Raw genomic sequence first — 18,989 nt, forward strand, 5'->3', positions numbered from 1 at the left:
ACTAATCCCCGAGAATCCACAGCACAGAGCGAGAGGAGAGGAAAACCTGTCCTGGGAGCTGTCAATCTGAGACACAGTTTGACCTGTCAATGTGCAGATGTGAAGCTGCTCCTTCCATTCCCAATCTGCTGTAACCAGGAGTTCCTAACGCCCAATAATGACCAGCTTGCAGCAATGTGTTTGAATGAACACGATGTCATATCATCCAAGCAGCATTTTGAAATGATCATTCAGTGTATTCCGATGAAATGTATTTCTGATGTTGTGTGTGTCATTCCATAAGAATCTTCCTCTGAAATGAGACCTTGTTTTGTCCTTGCGCTCCTGATGCTGTTGTTTTTCAATCTGCTCACATTCTGATTTCCCTCATGGAACCAGAGCAAGCGAACAACACTGAATCATTCGGCTTATCTTGTCCATGTCAGCCCGAGGGCACCCAGGTGTCATCCTCAAGCTCACCTTCCTGCACTCGGCCCGGAACCATGGAGCTGAAAGCATGATGGTGATCCACATACTTGGCACCAAAACGAGCTCCGGCTCTGGGGCTGCCGGAAGCAAACACTTTCAGCGATAATCGCTGCGAGCAGGACTCGAACCTGCGTGGGGAAACCCCATTAGATTTCTAATCCATCGCCTTAACCACTCGGCCATCGCAGCTCCACGGGTTGTTCAGCTAATATAATCACCTCATTAGCGTTCATACTAACTTCATCAGGCACCGTTATTGTACAGAGCTCAGTGTGTGAGCTGAAATTTGTTCCTTTACTTTTGTATCTTTGTCTCTGACGGAGAACTCACTTACCAGGTCAGAGACTTGTTTTTGTATCTCAGTAATTTTTCATTACAAACAAATTAGTTCCGAATGAAAAGAAAAAGACAAATCTCCATTGTATTTCATTGTCGGAAACTGTTGCGCTCGCCCTGGTTTTGTCCACTCGGTCGAAAACACAAGAGGAAGTGGATAAAGTTGTAAGTAAATTATCAATGCGACGGCTAGGAATCGAACCCGGATCAACTGCTTGGAAGGTAGTTATGTTCACCACTATACCACCATCGCTCACAACGCTTAAGCAGCCCTCATTTTAAGAACAAAGAACAAAAACAGCCCCGGAAACAGGCCCTTCGGCCCAACGAGCCCGCGCCGCCATTTTCATACTACCAGTTCCCCCTCCACCCATGACCCTTATCTATTGTTTTTATGGCCTTCCACATTGAGGGAAACTAACTTAGGGAGAATTTATTCCTGCCAATCAGCCTAACAGCACATCTTTGGGGTGTGGGAGGAAACCGGAGCACCCGGAGAAAACCCACGCAAGCACGGGGAGAATGTGCAAACTCCCACAGACACCGGCCCAAATCCATGTGTCTGCACAGCAATCAGTGATAGTTACTGAGCTGTCGTCTTGCCCAGTATCTGGTCCAGTTTAGGCACACTCTAACGACATGAAGCACTAGGCCAATCTCGAACAACCAAGAGCAGCCCCAGTACGACCCATCGCGTGTATGCCCCTCGTTGGACACAAGGTGGACCGACTTAAACCTGTGAATGAAAAGAGAAAAAACATTATTATCATCCCATATCCTTTTCCATTACCAGGGTCGTCCCAATGCTAATGAACCTTATTTAAAACAATTTCCTATATCCTCCCATCTCCAACCCACTCATGTGCCTGTCTCAGTTACTCTGAAACAACTCCAGCGCGCCTGCCTCTGTTTTTTGTTCACTCCGTTTAAAGTCCGAGAGGCCGCGATCAGATTCTAAATAAATTATCAATGCAATAGCCGGGAATCGAACCCGAGTCAACAGTTTGGAAGGCAGGTAAACTCACCACAACACCACCATCGCCCGCTCTGAGTAAATAATCGTTATTTGCATTAATTTTAATTACGGAACTTCCGTCGGTCCTGCACCGACAACAATCCCACCCAGCCTGTATCCTCATAACCCCACATATTTACCGTGCTAATCCCCCTGACACTGAGGGACTATTTAGCATGGCCAATCCCGCTAATACGGCGCTAATTTTCATGGCTGAGCTGCCGATTCTGGAAAGACAAAATCTGCCATTCGGGCCGCAAATGAAGCTGGAGTCTGCTTTGGATCTTCTGAAACCACATGTTTACCTGGTGGCAAACTCCTGTCCAAAACTGGGGTCCTGACTTGAATCGATCGTCAGCTCCAGTTTCTCATGGGATTAGAAATATGGGAATGTGGAATTGTTCTGGAACATTCACCCCTCAAGCCTGTGTGTCCAAACTTCATCTTGGTTCCGTGAAACTCAAAACACTGAGCGAATCATCAGTTCCCCTGCAATAAGGAGACAGAACAAATACACCACCGACGAGGGTGGGATTCGAACCCACGCGTGCAGAGCACAATGGATTAGCAGTCCATCGCCTTAACCACTCGGCCACCTCGTCATGCAGCAACTGCTCCCCAAACCACCTCTTGTGTTTTAACATCCGTAACAAAGAACACATTTCTCCCGCAGGATAACGCTGCCTTTTTGCTTTCTCTTGATTCGTTGTTACTTTTCCATTTGATGTAAATCCAGAGAAAGTAAAGAGAGAGACAGTTCACCTCTCTGCTCCCGGTTCGGTTTTGAATTCACCGAACATGACCCTGATGTAAAACAGAGTAAGTGCGGTGAGTTTGTGGAGCAACAGGAGAGAGTCTGACCTCCCAGTAGAGGGCTGTGTGTCCCAACCACGGAGCTTTTCTGTGTCGCTCTTTGGATTTTGGTTGTTTGCGATTGTTCCTGAAATGACAAATTCCAAATCTGGGATAGAAATGAAATTTTAGGGATGATCCGATTCGCATGCTTAGTTATTTTTAATAAACTTCTCTATTTGAACAATGTGTGAGGGATATGATTTGTCCAGTGTCGGTAAAGTTCGAGCAAGGTTCACAGTCCCAGTTGTTTCTGGGGGCCATCAATGGGGAGAGCTGACTGGCTGTGATTTAACCAGAGGATTCACACCTCAGGAGAGGAGCAAGACTGAGAAGGCGGAGCCTTCATGATCAATCTCAACTGAAGCGGGAATTAATCCCGCGCTGTTGGCTGAATAAACTGTCCAGCAAATGGAGACAAATGCTATGGGCTACTCATTAATGAAAACTAAGACCATCACTGTTTCTGTGTGATGGAGTGAGTAGAGGATGGTTTCGATCTATCAACCTGTGGGTTAGGGGCCCAGCACGCTTCCGCTGCGCCACTCTGCTCCCAAAGTCTGTCCCTCCCTGCTTATTACTGCTGCCCGCGAGCCAGGAATCTATTCACTGTCTCTTTTTGTTACAAACAAAACCCTGGGAAGCTCACCCTGGCTGGATAATAACACTTAACATCACCCCGAATGTAACAGACAGAGAAAAAACACACAGAAAAGCAGTAAAAAAAACTATTAGGAGACACTCACAATGAGAGACAGAAAATATTCGAGCAAACAGGCAAGACACTGAGATGGAGAAACTGATTAAGTATGAGAAGGGATTTTCTGTTCCACAAAGATAGGCCCTGTTTTGAAATGTATGTTGTGTTGTGTAACTGTGCTCTCTGCTGTGTAACTGTTCTCTCTGTTTGGAACTGTGACTCTCCCGTTGACAGATCTTCACTGTGGTTCTGACAAATTCTTCCCTGTTGTGTAAATGTGTTCCCGGTTTGCAAATATCATCCGTCTTGGGCAGAAGTTTTCCTTTTGTGTGAAATGTTCTCTGTTGTTCTGTGAAGATGGAAAATAATGGACGTAAATTTCAAGGCCGCCATTTCTAAGGCTTGCTTTCAATTCCAGCATTGTTTGGGCCGAATGGCCTCCTCCTGTTTCTGTTTTCTATCCATGTGCCTATGTGTTAAATCAGTGAATTTGAATTTCACCAGCTGCCGTGGTGGGATTTACTCCGTGTCCCCAAAGTTTAGCGCGGGCCTCTGGATTACCAGCCCATTGACATCATCTTTCATCCCTGTAAACAAACACGGTTCATTCAGCTCAGCATTAACCCTCTTCCTGAGGAGATTAGAATTCCTGCCGCAGAATTTCAATTAGCCGATTGATACAAAGCATTTTGTCCTCGTTTGGAACATTAACAATTTATCCAGATCAAACATACATTGTGGAACAGTTCTGACCGAAAAAAATGAGATAAGTGCGAATTAAATGAACAAAGTTACAAGGAAAGTAATTCTGAGAAAGCTGTTTGGAAGAAATAGTGGATTTCAGTTAACGGGCGAGGGGATTGGACTTTTAATTCCAAATGTCTTTATTGATGTCAAATTTCGCCATCTGCCTTGGTGGTGGTGGTGGTGGTGTGTGTGTGTGTGAGAGAGAGAGAGAGAGAGAGAGAGAAAGACTCTCACATGATCAATCTGTTTGACTGATTATGAATTAGTCCTTTAGCTATGAGGAGAGGCTGAATAAACTAGGCTTGTACTCGTTAGAGTTTAGAAGAATGAGGGGAGATCTCATTGAGACATATAAGATGATGAATGGGATGGATAGGATAGAGGTGGAAAGACTCTTCCCGCTCAGAAAGGATAGTAGGACTAGGGGGCACAGCCTCAAGATAAAGGGGGGGCGGTTCAGAACGGAGTTGAGGAGGAACTTCTTCACTCAAAGGGTGGTGAATCTCTGGAATTCTCTGCCCGTTGAAGTGGTGGAGGCTGCCTCGCTAAATATTTTTAAGAAGCGGGTTGATGGGTTTTTGATAAGAGAAGGGATTAAGGGTTATGGGGAGAGGGCGGGAAAGTGGAACTGAGCCACAACAGATCAGCCATGATCTTATTGAATGGCGGGGCAGGCTCGAAGGGCCAGATGGCCTACTTCTGCTCCTATTTCTTATGTTCTTATGTTCTTATGTTCCCTCATAAACACTGTGATCCCTTGTCTTTGTGAATTCCTCAGATACACTTGTACCACTGAGACTCTGGTGTGGGGTTGGAGGGTGGGGTGAGGTTTGAAGGCGATGCCGCAGGGTGCTCAGTGTAAAAACAGACGGTTTTAAAGCCGGGAAGTGAAAAGTGAACTTGTCTGTGTGAAGATCACAGAAAAGCTCTGTCTGGTGCTGCGTCCGAGAGACAAGATTTGGGTTGTCGGTAAATGAACTCCTGCAATGAAAGCACAAAATCAGAAAGAGGAAATGCTGGAAATATTCAGCATCTCCGAAAGCAGCTGTGGAGAAATATCCCTATCGCCAGGATGTAACCCTTCAATTGCAGAGTTCACATTGCTCAGATCTCTCAATCTTAGCACCTTCGGGCAAGGAACAGGTAGAGCGGGAATTGGGTCTGTGTTGACTTGAGCAAACAGAGCAATGCACAAACCCAGTAAACAGGAGATCCCGGTTTCAAATCCTAGCGAGAACTTTGAGGCCTTTCAAGTGATCAGTGCAAATTGTACAAGTCACAATATCCCATCCTTGCTAATCAGTATTGGCTTTCCCTTTACAGTGGATGATCTACAGAGATAAAATATATTTCGAGACTCCCCACAAATATCTCTACTATTTACACGATCCGGGTATTTTCACCATTTGCAGAAAAAAAATCTAATGCTGTAAATTCATAAATACAGCTTTCCATTTTTTTTCCTCAGGGAATTTCTAACACAGTCGAATGGCCTTAGAGTCACACAATCCCAACAGTGCTGAAGGAAACCATTCTGACCATCGAGGTTGTACCGACTCTCCAACAGAGAATCGCATACTGGACCTATCCCCGCGGTGCCACACATCCACCCCGGTAATCTCCCTGTACAAACACCTTGGGGAACCAAGGGGCAATCCAGCATGGCCAATCCACCCAACTTGCTCATCTTTGGACTGTGGGAGTAAACCAGATCACTTGGTTTCCTGAGTTAATTTGCCTGGATCAATATAGATTGAACAGAACTGCAGAAGGTTAGCACCATCCAGGACAAAGCATCCCACTTCATTCGCTTCCCACACATAAAAAATCACTTCCTCCACACAATGACAGCAGTGTGCACCATCTACACGATGCAGCAACTCAGCAAGGCTACTTTTCCAGCAGCTTCCAAACCCATGACTACGACAGCCTGGAAGGACAAGCGCAGCAGACACATCAGAATAACACCCCTACATTGCAGGGCACTGATATTTATTTATTGATTTATAAATTGATGTTGTTGTGTGTGTGTTCTTAAACCTTTTTTTTTGTCTTCCAAAAGGAGTGAAATCTCGAATTGAAAATGATGTTACTATTTCTAACCCAAACAGTCAATGTTGTATTAAACCGGGGTTTGTGATTTATTCTCGAGTCAGTGGTTTCCCTGGGAGCCGGGTTAACAGAAACAGCATGGAGAGATGGCAGAGCAGGAAATGTCGTTGCCGAAGGTGAATCACATCAATGAGGCAGCAAACTGTTTACTACGAAGCTGATCCAAAATCCGACTCCGGTGGGATTCGAACCCACAACCTTTGAATGGCTAATTTAATTATTTAGAAGTCCAACGCGCTTTCCGTTGCGCCACAGAGCCACGTGCTGAGAATTTACTTTCCTTATCCATATATGGATTTTTGACAATGTAGAAACTATTCGTAAGTTGAACAATCTCATAGTTTAAACATCAAGAAATGTTAAGAATATGGTGTAACAGACATAACTAGGGCGTAGAGAAAGATCAACTTAATGCGAGATAATCCATTCAAGGTAAGTCTGTGAATTCAGATGTTCAGGATCCAGTCACAGAGGGAGGTGCCGAGGCCCAGGCCACAGAGTTTGGAGAGGAGTTTTGTGGGAATAGTAGTGTTGAAGGCTGAGCTGTAGTCAATAAATAGGAGTCTGACTTAGGTGTCCTTCTTATCTAGGTGTTCCAGGATTCAGTGCAAGGCCAGGGAAATGGTGTCTGCTGTGGACCTTTTGTGGCAGTTCGTACTGGCATGTTAGACAGCAAGTCATTGTCTTGTGAGATGGTCAAAGGTTGTGGGTCCGAATCTCATCTGAGTCCGCTTTTGGGATAAAATGTGAAGAAATTAGGAACTGGTGTGTCAATCTTCTCAGAGAAATAAAACTGCCGCCTGGAACTTCAGAGAGGGCCCTCAGTGTAAAAGGACGGCATTCGGCCCATCAAACCTGCACCGACAACAATCCCATCCAGGCTGTATCCCCGTGACCCCACATGTTTACCATGCTAATCCCCCTGACACTAAGGGGCTATTTAGCATGGCCAATCCCGCTAATACAGCACTTATTTTCAGGGCTGACCTGCCGATTCTGGAAAGATAAAATCTTGCCCCTGGCGTCTGCTTTGGAGATTCCGACACCACATTTTTGCCGGGTGATGAACTCCTGTCCAAAGCTGGTAACCTGACTTGATTCGAGTTTCTCCGAGGATGAGAATTCTGGGAATGTGGAATTGTTCTGGAACATTCACCCCTCAAGCCTGTGTGTCCAAACTTCATCTCGGTTCTGCGAACCTTAAAACACTTAAACAAGCCATCAGTTTAAGGGTCAGAGTAAATACATCACCGACGAGGATGGGATTTGAACCCACGCGTGCAAAGCACAATGGATTAACAGTCCATCGCCTTAACCACTCGGCCACCGCGTCATGTAATAATTTGGCACCAAACTTTGACAAAGGGTCATCTGGACTCGAAATGTCAGCTCTTTTCTCTCCTTGCGGATGCTGCCAGACCCGCTGAGATTTTCCAGCGTTTTCTCTTTTGACTTCTCACCAAACCAGCTCTTGTGTTTTAACACCCGTAACAAACAACATGTTTCTCCCGCAGGATAATGTTGTGTTGCTGTTTACTCCTTAATCTCGGTTCGCTGTTACTCTTCCATTCCATGTCTAACCACAGAAAGTAAAGAGGGAGACAGTTCCATTCCCTGGGCCCTGTCTGGTTTTGAATTGGCCGAACGTAACCCGGATGTAAAAAGCAGGGAGCAGTGGGAGCTTGTGGCGCAACGGTAGCGCGTCTGACTCCAGATCAGAAGGTTGCGTGTTCAAATCACGTCAGGCTCATGAAACTTTTCTGGGTCGGATTTTGTATCTGACTAAAGTTAATTGTCCCCGAAATGACAGATTTCAAAACGATGGTAGAAATGATATTTTAGGGATGCTTCCGGTTCGCATGCTCAGATTATTATTGCACAGTTTCATATCTGAAACAATGTGTCAGAATTGTGAGGTTTTCATTTCTTGCAAAGTTAAAGCAAGGCCCACACTCTCAGATGTTTCTGTGGGTCATTAAAGGAGAGAGAGCTGACTGGTGGTGATTTAACAGGATAATTCATACCTCAGGAGAGGAGCAAGGCTAAAAACAATCTCAACCGATACAGGAATTAATCCCGAGCTTTTGGCTGAATAAACTGCCCAGCCAACTGAGCTGAACACTTATTTGATAAAAGGGGAACTCTCCGAAAGTTCATGCTGCCAAATAAACCTGCTGGGCTTTAACCTGTTTTGGTGAGATTACTTACTGTGAACCTGGGATAAATGTGCTGTGTTCCCCGTTAATGAAAATCAAGATGATGAAACAAATTTACTGTCGAGAAAACTCAGACTTGCCTTTGGGCAGCAGCCGAATGTTACTATTTGATGTTAGTGAGACCTCCCCCAAGCAGCTGCGATGGCCGAGTGGTTAAAGCGTTGGACTTGAAATCTAATGGGGTTTTCCCGCGCCGGTTCGAACCCTGCTCGCAGCGAGTCTGGTATGCCGTGTTTAAAAGTTGCAATTTGTTTAGTGGGGGAACCGCTGAACAAAAATTGTAACTGTTAGTTTTGGGGTAGCGCAGTGGTTATTACTGCTGCTTCACAGCTCCAGCGACCTGGGCTCGATTCCCGGCTTGGTCAGTGTCTGTGTGGAGCTTACACATTCTCCTCGTGTCTGCGTGAGTTTCCTCCCACAGTCCAAAGATGTGCGGGTTCGGTTGATTGGCCTTGCTAAAAATTGTCCTGAGATGAGTAGGTTAGAGGGATTAGTGGGTAAAATATGTAGGGATATGGGGGTAGGGCCTGGGTGGGATTGTGGTCGGTGCAGACTCGATGGGCCGAATGGCCTCTTTCTGTACTATAGGATTTCTATGATAACAGATGATGGTTTTGATCCATCGACCTCTGGGTTATGGGTCCAGCTTCTGCTGCGCCACTCTGCCCCGAACGTTACCACTTCCTGCCTATCCCAGTTGCGCGGGAGAGAAGAAACTATTCATTGTATTTTTATTTCAAACCAAACCCACGAGTTGGGAAGCGCACCCTGGCTGGACAGTAACACTTAACATCAACCCGAATGTAACAGGCAGAGAAAAACACACAGAAAAGTAGTAAGAGATGATCAGGACACACACAGAGCGATAGAAGGGTAGCAACCATCCAGGACAAAACATCCCACTTCATTCACGTCCCACGCATAATAATTCACTCCCTCCCCTCCCGACACACAATGACAGCAGTGTGCACCATCTACACGATGCAGCAACTCAGCAAGGCTCCTTTTCCAGCAGCTTCCAAACCCATGACTACGTCAGCCTGGAAGGACAAGCGCAGCAGACACATCAGAATAACACCCCTACATTGCAGGGCACTGATATTTATTTATTGATTTATAAATTGCTGTTGCATGTTCCTTAACCTTTTCTTATCTTCCAAATGAAGTGAAATATCGAATTCAGAAAGATGTTACTATTTCTAACACAAACAGTGAATGTTGTATCAAACTTTAAGAAAGCCCCCGGAGTTTGTGATATATTCTCGAGTCAGTGGTTTCCCTGGGAGCCGGGTTAACAGAAACAGCATGGAGAGATGGCAGAGCAGGAAATGTCGGTGCCGAAGGTGAATCACATCAATGAACCAGCAAACTGCTTCGAATCTGATCAAAAATCCGACTCTGGTGGGACTCGAACCCACAACCTTTAGAATGGCGAATTTGCCAGTATTTAGAAGTCCAACGCGCTTTCCATTGCGCCACAGAGCCATGCGTAAAGAAATTACTTGTCCATATATGGATTTTTGACAATGTGGAAACTATTGGTAAGTTCAACAATCTCATAGTTTAAACGTCAAGAACTGTTAAGAAGAACTTCATTGATTGCAACTCGTGTTGGAACATCTTATTTCTGTTGAGAGAGCTGTGGAAATACACACCTTTATACAGGAAATGTGTCCATCACAGAATGATCCTCCCTCTCTCTCTTCCTCATTCCCCTGTATCGCTTGGAGCCAAATCTCAAAGGTTTGATAAGCCGGGAGACACATTCTACTCCATCTGTCACAGGGCTGATCAGAACCTGTTCCCTGTAAAACATTTGCACAGAACACAACACAAAGCTGGAAGCTGCAAACCTGAAACACAAACAGAAAATGCTGGAAATGCTCAGCAGGTGAGGCAACAGTTTTGAATAATGGAGATTTGTGTAAAACCAGCTCCTGAAGCACAGCACAGCTGCACAGATTAAAGTTTCCTTTCATTCACAACGGATGCTCCATTCTATGATTTTGAATAATTCAGATTGATAATCTGCATGGTTATTCTAGTCGCCACCGATTCAGTGAATTGAACCGATATTGAACCGATTCAGTGCCTATTGTACACATCTTTGAAACTGAAGGAACATTTAACAAGGCCAATCCATCTAACCTTCACATCTTTGAACCATGGAAACAAACCAGAGCAACTAGAGGAACCTCTGGGGGAGAATGTGCAAAATCTGCACAGTCAGCAAAGGCCAGGACCAAACCCGGGTCTCTGGGGTGATGAGGCAGGACAGTGGGATTAGATAGAGTGCAGCTTCAATCGTGCAGTGCAAACCTGATGGGCCGAATGGACTGTTACTGCATTGTAACGATTCTGTGGTTTGGGAATCGAAAGCATGATCGCATTGAATGGAGCAGCAGGCTTGAGGGGCCATGTAGTTCACTTCTGATCCGATTTATTGTGCTGCTGGGTCCAGGAAGCTGCTAATTGATTTCTCGTCATTAAACCAGAGTTTACTCCAAATATGCTTAACGCATCAACCCTGTGCTCAGTGACAAACACTGACTCGTGGTTAAGCAATTTCTCAATTTTAATATTCTTACCCGTGTTTCCAAATCCCTCCATGTCCTCAGCTCTTCCTGCCGTTCATCATCTCCAGCCTAACAATTCTCTGAGATATCTGAGCTCCTCTGATTCTGCCTTCGTGAGCATCTCTGATTTGGTTCACTCCTGATGTGGATGCGCCGGCGTTGGGCTGGGGTAAACAAAGTAAAAAGTCTGACAACACCAGGCTTTAGTCCAACCGATTTATTTGATAGTAAACGCACAAGCTTTCGAGGTTTCCCTCTTCGTCAGGTGAATGGACCTGACGAATGGTCCATTCACCTGACGAAGAGGGAAACCTCGAAAGCTTGTGCGTTTACTATCAAATAAATCGGTTGGACTAAAACCTGGTGTTGTCAGACTTTTTACTTGGTTCACTCCAGCAGTGATTATAGTTCTTTCAGCTCTCTGGGTCTCAGCTCTGGTATTCCCTCTCTAAACTCCCCTGATTCCAGCTTACTTTCCTCTCATTCAGTTTTGTCGCCTGTCCGCTAAATTTAATTCCTAATTCCTATCCCGCGGGTTTCACATTTTGTATTCTGTGACTTTCGGCAGTCATTTGTCCGCTTTAACTGCCATCAACGAATTATAATTGGACAACTATAATTATCTGTGCGGTTCCACTTTAAGGATTTTTTCCGTCTCCAGCGCTTTGATTTCTCATTGGTTCCAGCTCCGGATCGAATTGCAAGACGCAATGACGCTGGGCTGGGAGTGACGCTGCGCCAGTCGCGCAGTCGCGGCGCATTCCAAACGGTCAGTGCGTTCCGATTGGCTGACGAAGATGTCAATCATATTGAGGACGTGTGCAGCAACGCGGTCTGCGATTGGTTACAATTGGCAGCATCATTTTCAATGGTCTCGCACTTCAGACTATGGCCTCTTGGATTGGATCAAGTAGCTGTCACTGAACATGAGCAGAGCGGCCATTGGATAACGGTGATGCGGCGATTCCCGATTGGTTTCCCAGCTGCCGGTCACAGGCCGTGGGCGGGGATTTCCCCTGGGCCAATCAGACACCGCGCGGAGCGGCAGCGAATGTCCCGCCAGTGGCTTCAGTCCCCGGGCCCGGATCCTGAGCCCGCGGCGGGGCTCCGGATGGGGGAAGGGTTTTGGGAGCGGGAATCCCGTCCCGCCCGGCTGGAAATGGGGCGGCCCGGTGGCACAGTGGTTCTCACCGCTGCCTCACAGCGCCAGGGAGCCGGGTTCGATTCCCGGTTTGGGTCACTGACTGTGGGGAGTTTGCACGGTCTCCCCGTGGGTTTCCTCCGGGATCCTCCCACAGCCCAAAGATGTGCGGGTTGGGTGGATTGGCCGGGCTAAATTGCCCCTTGTCGTTTCCAGGGGCACCAGCCAGGGTAAATGCATGGGATTATGGAGATAGGACTTGGGTGGGATTGTGGTTGGTGCAGACTCGATGGGCCGAATGATCGCCTTCTGCCCTGTGGATTCTATAAATCCGCAGCTTAGTCTTTCCAATGGCAGCTTCCTGTGTAAACATGTATTGCTGCTGTTCCCCAGTCTTCCTGCTGCAAACCCGGTGAAATCAGCACAGAAACTGGGATCTTCCTGTGCTTTGGGTGGGGCTCAGTGTCACACCGGGTTTTACAGCACCTCACTTTGCAGAGGCTGTGGTTAGATGCTGTGATCTTCCTGTCTTTTGGGGGTGGGCCTTGGTTACTCTAAGTGGATCTCCCTTATTGTTTGGTTCTAATTACAGCCTCTCTCTCTCTTACAGTCAGTCTGGGTGTTCCTGACTGAGCAGAATGGCCTGATCTCACCACACACATTGAGATGGAGGAGCTGCTGCTGGAGATGAAGATGATTGAGAATTCCAGCCTTCTCTACACTCATTTACTGAGGCCCAGCCCTTTATTCATCATCAGTTTTCCCCGGATGTCAGGTACATTAACATCTTCATCTGCTGTGTACACTGACCTGACGGTGGGAAGGTATTGGAGCAGGATGGTGCAGTCAACCATGTCAAAGGCGTGGACATTCAGCTGGGTAAGACTGGACTCACCTGGTTCCATTCTTATCTTTCTGATCATATACAGAATATCACCTGCAATGGTTTCTCTTCCCACTCCTGATCTGTTCCCACCCAAATCGCCCTGGGATCTATCTTTGGCTCCCTCCTATTTTTCATCTACACCTGACCCCTCAGTGACATTATCTGAAAGCACAGTGTTAGTTTTCACATGTATGCTGATAACACCCAGCTCAACCCCACCTCTCACAACCAATCCCCTGTTATTAAATTATTAAACTCCTTCTCCAACTTCTAAGACTGGTTAAGCAGAGAATTCCCCCAATTAAATATTTAGAAGACCAATGTTCCCACCACAAATTCTGTTCCGAGTCACTGACTCCATCTCTCCCACTGGTTACTGTCCAAGGTTGAAACAAACCCTCATTCTTGGCACCTCATCAGACTCGGAAATGAGTTTCTGACCACATATCTGTTCCTTCACCAAGATCACCGATTTCCAGCTGTGTAACATCACACATTGTTTGTAATACCTCAACTCACCCGTACCTGAAACCCTCATCCACGCTTTTGTCACCTCGAGACTTGACAATTCAAACACACTCCTGCCCAGCAGATTTCCTTCCCTAAAGGACATTAGTAAACCAGATAGGGTTTTATCACAAGCAACAAATAGATTTTTCATTGCAGATTCATATTGAATTCACATTTCATCATCTGCCCTGTTGGGTTTTGAACCCAGGTTCCTAGAGTCTCTGGGTTACGAGCCCATGACACCACTGCCTCCCCTAATCAATGACATCACACATTTTGGCCTCAACTTCTTTCTGCATTCGCGATTTCCACAGATTCACCCCTCTCTGGTGAAGAAATTTCTCCTCACCTCAGTCCTAAACATTCATCCCTTATCCTTACACAAAGGATATCAGTAACATTCTTCCTGAATCTCCCCTTTCCAGTCCTGTTAGAATTTTATAACTTCCTATGAGCCCCCTCTCAATCTTCTAAACTCCAGTGAACATAATCCTAACTGACTTCATCTTTCCTCATACGACACACTGGCCATCCCAGGAATTAACCTGGTGAACCTTCACTGCACTCCCCCTGCAGCAAGGACATCCTTCCTCAGATAAGGACACCAATACTACACACAATACTCCAGGTGTGGCCTCATCATTGCCCTATACAACAGCAGTAAAACATCCCTATTGCTAGACAGAAATCCTCTCGCTCCCAAGGCCAGCATACCATTTCCCATCTTTTTGTCTGCTGTATCTCTGCACTTACTTTCAGGGACTGAACAAAGAACAGTACAGGCCAGGAACAGACCCTCTTCCCACCCAGTCTGTGCCGACACAGATGCCTCTTGTAATGACTTCAATCAGGTCATTGAGGTTGGCGATTGGAGCAGGAACTCCCTGATTAAGGATCCAATTGATGGGCCAATCAGGGAGTCTTTGCCTTGTACTTAATCGGGAGTGCCCGTTCCTCTGACACCCCCGGAGATAAACTGTTAGCGCTCTGTGTATTGCTGTTAGAGGTGTAAATAAAGGGGATTTGGTGAAGGAACTTCTCCCTCTGCAGACTTATTACACCTGTCCAATCTAATATTTTCTTGCCTTGATGTGGTCCATATCCCTGTGTTCCTGCTGATTCATGGATCTATCCAGATGCCGCTTGAACGTTGTTACAGAATCTGCTTCCACTATTTCCTCCGGCAGTACGTTCCAGGCATTCCCCACTCTCTGTCTGAAAAACTTACCCCTTACATCTCTTTTAAACTTTCCCTCTCTCACTCTCACCTTTGTCCCGAGTATTTGATCCTTTGACCCTCGGGAAAAGACTCTGACAATCCGCTCTATCCAAGCCTGTCATAATCTTGTAAACCTCTCTCAGGTCCCCCCTGCTCCTCCGATGTTCCAAAGAAAACAATCCAAGTTTGTTCAACCTTTCTTTCTAGTCCATATCCTCCAAACCAGGCAACATCCTGGAAAATCTCTTCTGCACCCTTTCCAATGCATCAACATCCTTCTGGAAGTGTGGCACCCAGAATTATACACAACACTCCAAATGCAGCCTAACCAAAGTCTTATACAGCTTCAACATGATTTTACTGACTGATGCACAAGAACATCTAGATCTTGCTGAGTACCCAGCTCTCTTAATTTACACCCATTCAAATAATAATCTGCCTTCCTATTTTTGCTACTGAAGTGGATAATGAAGTGATCACTGCATATTTATCCACATTACACTGCATCTGCCATGCAGATCCCACACACTCAGCCTGTCCAAATCAGACTGAAGGATCTCTGCATCCCCCTCACAGCTCACCCTCCCACCCAATATTGTATCATCTACATATTTGGAGATTAAACATTTAGTTCCCGTGTCCAAACCATTAATATATAATATGAACAGTTGGGGTCCTAGCACAGATCCCTGTGGTACCCCACTAATCACTGCCTTCCAATTGGAAAAAGACCCATTTATGTCATCTCTTTCTTTCCTGTCTGCTAACCAGCTTTCTATCCATCTCAAGATGCTACACACAATCCCATGTACTTTAACTTTACACAGTAGAAGGGCAGCACACTGGTTATCACTGCTGTGTCACAGCACCGGCGACCTGGGTTCGATTCCCGGCTTGGGTCACTGTCTGTGTGGAGTCTGCACATTCCCCCTGTGTCTGCATGGGTTTTCTCTCCGATTTCCTCTCACAATCTGAAAAGATGTGCTGCTTAGGTGCACTGGCCGTACTAAATTCTCCCTCTGTCTACCCGGACACGCGGCAGAGTGTGGCTACTGGGGGATTTTCACAATAACTTCATTGCAGTGTTAATGTAAACCTACTTGTGATACTAATAATCAAACTTTAACCTTTAAAACATTAAGTGAGATCTTGTCGAAAGCCTTCTGAAAGTCTAAAAAAACATATCCACAGGTTCTCCCTGGTCAACTCTAGTAGTTATATCCTCAAAGAATTCCAGTAGTTTTCTCAAGCATGATTTCCCTTTTGTAAATCCATGCTGACTTTATCTGATTATAACACTGCTTTCCAAATACTTGATAATGGACTCCAGCAACTGCCCTACGACTGACATTCGGCTCACTGCTCATTGGTTCCCTCTTTCCTCTCTGCCTCTGTTTTTAGACACAGGGTTTAGATTAGTTACCTCTCTCTCCTGAAGGTGCTGACTCTGGCTGGGTTCAGTTCCACACTCACTGGTTCCTCTCTCTCTCTCCCCTGAAGGTGCTGACTCTGGCTGGGTTCAGTTCCACACTCACTGGTTCCTCTCTCTCTCTCCTGAAGGTGCTGACTCTGGCTGGGTTCAGTTCCACACTCACTGGTTCCTCTCTCTCTCTCCTGAAGGTGCTGACTCTGGCTGGGTTCAGTTCCACACTCACTGGTTCCTCTCTCTCTCTCCTGAAGGTGCTGACTCTGGCTGGGTTCAGTTCCACACTCACTGGTTCCTCTCTCTCTCTCCTGAAGGTGCTGACTCTGGCTGGGTTCAGTTCAGACACTGGAAATCAGAAATGAAACAGAAAAGAAAGCTCAGCAGATTGTTTCTCTCTGCAAACAGATGCTGCACAGAGTTAGTGTTTCAGGTCTGTGACCTTTCATCAGAACCTGAAAACATAGAAACTCGGAAGAGGAGGATGCCACTCAGCCCATCGTGCTTGTTCCATCATTCAGTGTGATCATCGCTGATCCTCTATCTCAATTCCATATTCTCAGTTTTTCCCAATACCCCTTATACCAATCTTACCCAATGTAACTATCTAAATGCTTTTGAAAAGACAATATTGTAACCACCTCTACTGCTACCTCAGACAGCTCGTTCCAAACACTCACCTCCTCTGGACCCTTTTGTGTTTCTCTCCTCTCACCTTAAACCTACACCCTCCACTTTAAGACTCCCTGAAATTGGGAAAAGATATAAGAACATTAGAACATAAGAAATAGGAGCAGGAGTAGGCCATCTAGCCCTTCGAGCCTGCCCCGCCAGTCAATAAGATCATGGCTGATCTGTCATGTCTCAGATCCACATTCCCGCCCTCTCCCCATAACCCTTAATCCCCTCTCTTATCAAAAACCCATCAACCCGCGTCTTAAATATATTTAGCGAGGCAGCCTCCACCACTTCAACGGGCAGAGAATTCCAGAGATTCACCACCCTTTGAGTGAAGAAGTTCCTCCTCAATTCCGTTCTAAACCGCCCCCCCCCCCCCCTTTATCTTGAGGCTGTGCCCCCTAGTCCTACTATCCTTTCTGAGCGGGAAGAGCCTCTCCACCTCTATCCTATCCATTCCATTCATCATCTTATACGTCTCAATGAGATCTCACCTCATTCTTCTAAACTCGAACGAGTACAAGCCTAGTTTATTCAGCCTCTCCTCATAGCTCAACCCCCTCAACTCCGGACTATTGACTATCTATTGACTATCTATATATATCTGTATATATATTGACTATCTATCTCATCTATGGCCCTCGTTCTTTTATAGACCTCTATAAAATTACCCCTAAGCCTCCTACACTCCAGGGAAAAAAATTCCCAGTCTATTCAGTTTCTCCTTATAACTTAAACCATGAAGTCCCAGTAGTATCCTAGTAAATATTTTCTGAACTCTTTCTAGTTTAATAATATCCTGTCTATAATAGGGTGACCAGAACTGTACACAGTATTCTTAGTGGGGCCTTAACATGACTTCAACATGATGTCCCAACTCCTATGTGAGGATAAATGGGCCAATACATTCCATTGCTATTCCTCCAGTTGTTAATGAAGTGAAAAAGTTGGTGTTTAATGAAATCTGCTGGAATGTAACAACACTGCAAAATCCTCAATTCTTGTTGTTTCAGCTCAACCAGCCCCTAGAAGCTTGGAAGATGGAAGTTCCTGATTGGTCTGAGGTTGGAGATGAAGAGGAGCCAATTCCCAACAACTTGCTGACAGACATCAACAGTCATCAGCTTTAGAGCGAGGAAATCCTGGAACAGGGCATTCCGAGTAACCAAGACCCTGGAACATCCCCGCTGCTGGAGAACAGAGAAGGTGTGAGGCAAGGCAGGATGTTCAAATGGTGGAAGATGGGACTGAATCATTGGTGGAGTCTCCTACTCTGGTTCTGACTCCTTCTGACATTGATGGACGGTTTGAAGTGGAGGAAATTAGTCAGGATGGAAGTGGTGACGAGATTCACAGTCACTCCCTCAGCTTAGAGACCATTTTTAAGGCGATCTGTGCAGCGACTCCACTCTGGGGTGGATGTCAGATCAGCTCACCAGACAGCAGGAGGATTAAAGCACAGATGAGGCCATTCAGCCCCAACACTTCCTTAAACGCTCCGCTATGCAGTTCAAAAACTGAAGGCTGGGATTCGAGCCACGTTACACAGGCGACTGGGAAAAGCACCATCGGATTAATCAGACCACTGGCCCACACTGGAAAGACTAAAAGCCCCGCAGAGGGACATCAACATGAATTTTCACTTTTAATGTTTCTTCTTTACTCTAAACAATATATTGTGTTTGTATAATTATCTTAAATGTTTCACATTGAAACAAATACTGGGAATATTTAGCATTGCTGGAGAAGTGTAACCGGGAACGATGCCCTGTTCATTCAGTTTGGGGAACACTTCCTGACAGAAGAAGATTGGGACATGACAGCTTCTCCCTATCAGCTCCTTCCAATTCCCTCCACAATCCTGAACACCTCGATCAAATCTCCTCTCAACCTCCTCTTCACCAAAGACCCAAATTCTCCAATCTACCGATGTAACTGAGCTTCCCCATCCCTGGACCCGTGCCCAGAGATTTATTGCACCCTCTCTAATGCCTTCACACCCTTTCTAAACACTGCTGTCCAGATCAGAGTACAATACTCCAACTGAGGCCAAACCAGGGTTTTATACAGGTTTCCCATAACTTGTTTGCTCTTGTAAGCTCTGTCCCTA

At 45.9% G+C, this 18,989-nt stretch overlaps 7 non-coding genes across 7 annotated transcripts; 2 read left to right on the forward strand and 5 right to left on the reverse strand.

Moving 5' to 3' along the window:
* Positions 1 to 575: 575 nt before the first annotated feature.
* Positions 576 to 657, reverse strand: trnas-aga (transfer RNA serine (anticodon AGA)). Its single transcript has one exon. It is a non-coding gene; the product is annotated as a tRNA-Ser (tRNA).
* Positions 658 to 2,339: 1,682 nt separating this feature from the next.
* trnas-gcu (transfer RNA serine (anticodon GCU)) lies at positions 2,340 to 2,421 on the reverse strand. Its single transcript has one exon. It is a non-coding gene; the product is annotated as a tRNA-Ser (tRNA).
* A 3,979-nt stretch (positions 2,422 to 6,400) lies between these two features.
* trnar-ucu (transfer RNA arginine (anticodon UCU)) lies at positions 6,401 to 6,489 on the reverse strand. Its single transcript is given in 2 exon segments — positions 6,401 to 6,436; positions 6,453 to 6,489. It is a non-coding gene; the product is annotated as a tRNA-Arg (tRNA).
* A 992-nt stretch (positions 6,490 to 7,481) lies between these two features.
* Positions 7,482 to 7,563, reverse strand: trnan-guu (transfer RNA asparagine (anticodon GUU)). The gene has a single exon. It is a non-coding gene; the product is annotated as a tRNA-Asn (tRNA).
* Positions 7,564 to 7,908: 345 nt separating this feature from the next.
* trnaw-cca (transfer RNA tryptophan (anticodon CCA)) lies at positions 7,909 to 7,980 on the forward strand. Its single transcript has one exon. It is a non-coding gene; the product is annotated as a tRNA-Trp (tRNA).
* Positions 7,981 to 8,581: 601 nt separating this feature from the next.
* Positions 8,582 to 8,663, forward strand: trnas-uga (transfer RNA serine (anticodon UGA)). The gene has a single exon. It is a non-coding gene; the product is annotated as a tRNA-Ser (tRNA).
* Positions 8,664 to 9,839: 1,176 nt separating this feature from the next.
* trnar-ucu (transfer RNA arginine (anticodon UCU)) lies at positions 9,840 to 9,931 on the reverse strand. Its single transcript is given in 2 exon segments — positions 9,840 to 9,875; positions 9,895 to 9,931. It is a non-coding gene; the product is annotated as a tRNA-Arg (tRNA).
* Positions 9,932 to 18,989: the final 9,058 nt, after the last annotated feature.

This window comes from Carcharhinus amblyrhynchos, unplaced genomic scaffold (assembly GCF_965287045.1).
Source record: "Carcharhinus amblyrhynchos unplaced genomic scaffold, sCarAmb.v2.hapA scaffold_42, whole genome shotgun sequence".
NCBI classification, from domain to species: Eukaryota; Metazoa; Chordata; class Chondrichthyes; order Carcharhiniformes; family Carcharhinidae; genus Carcharhinus; species Carcharhinus amblyrhynchos.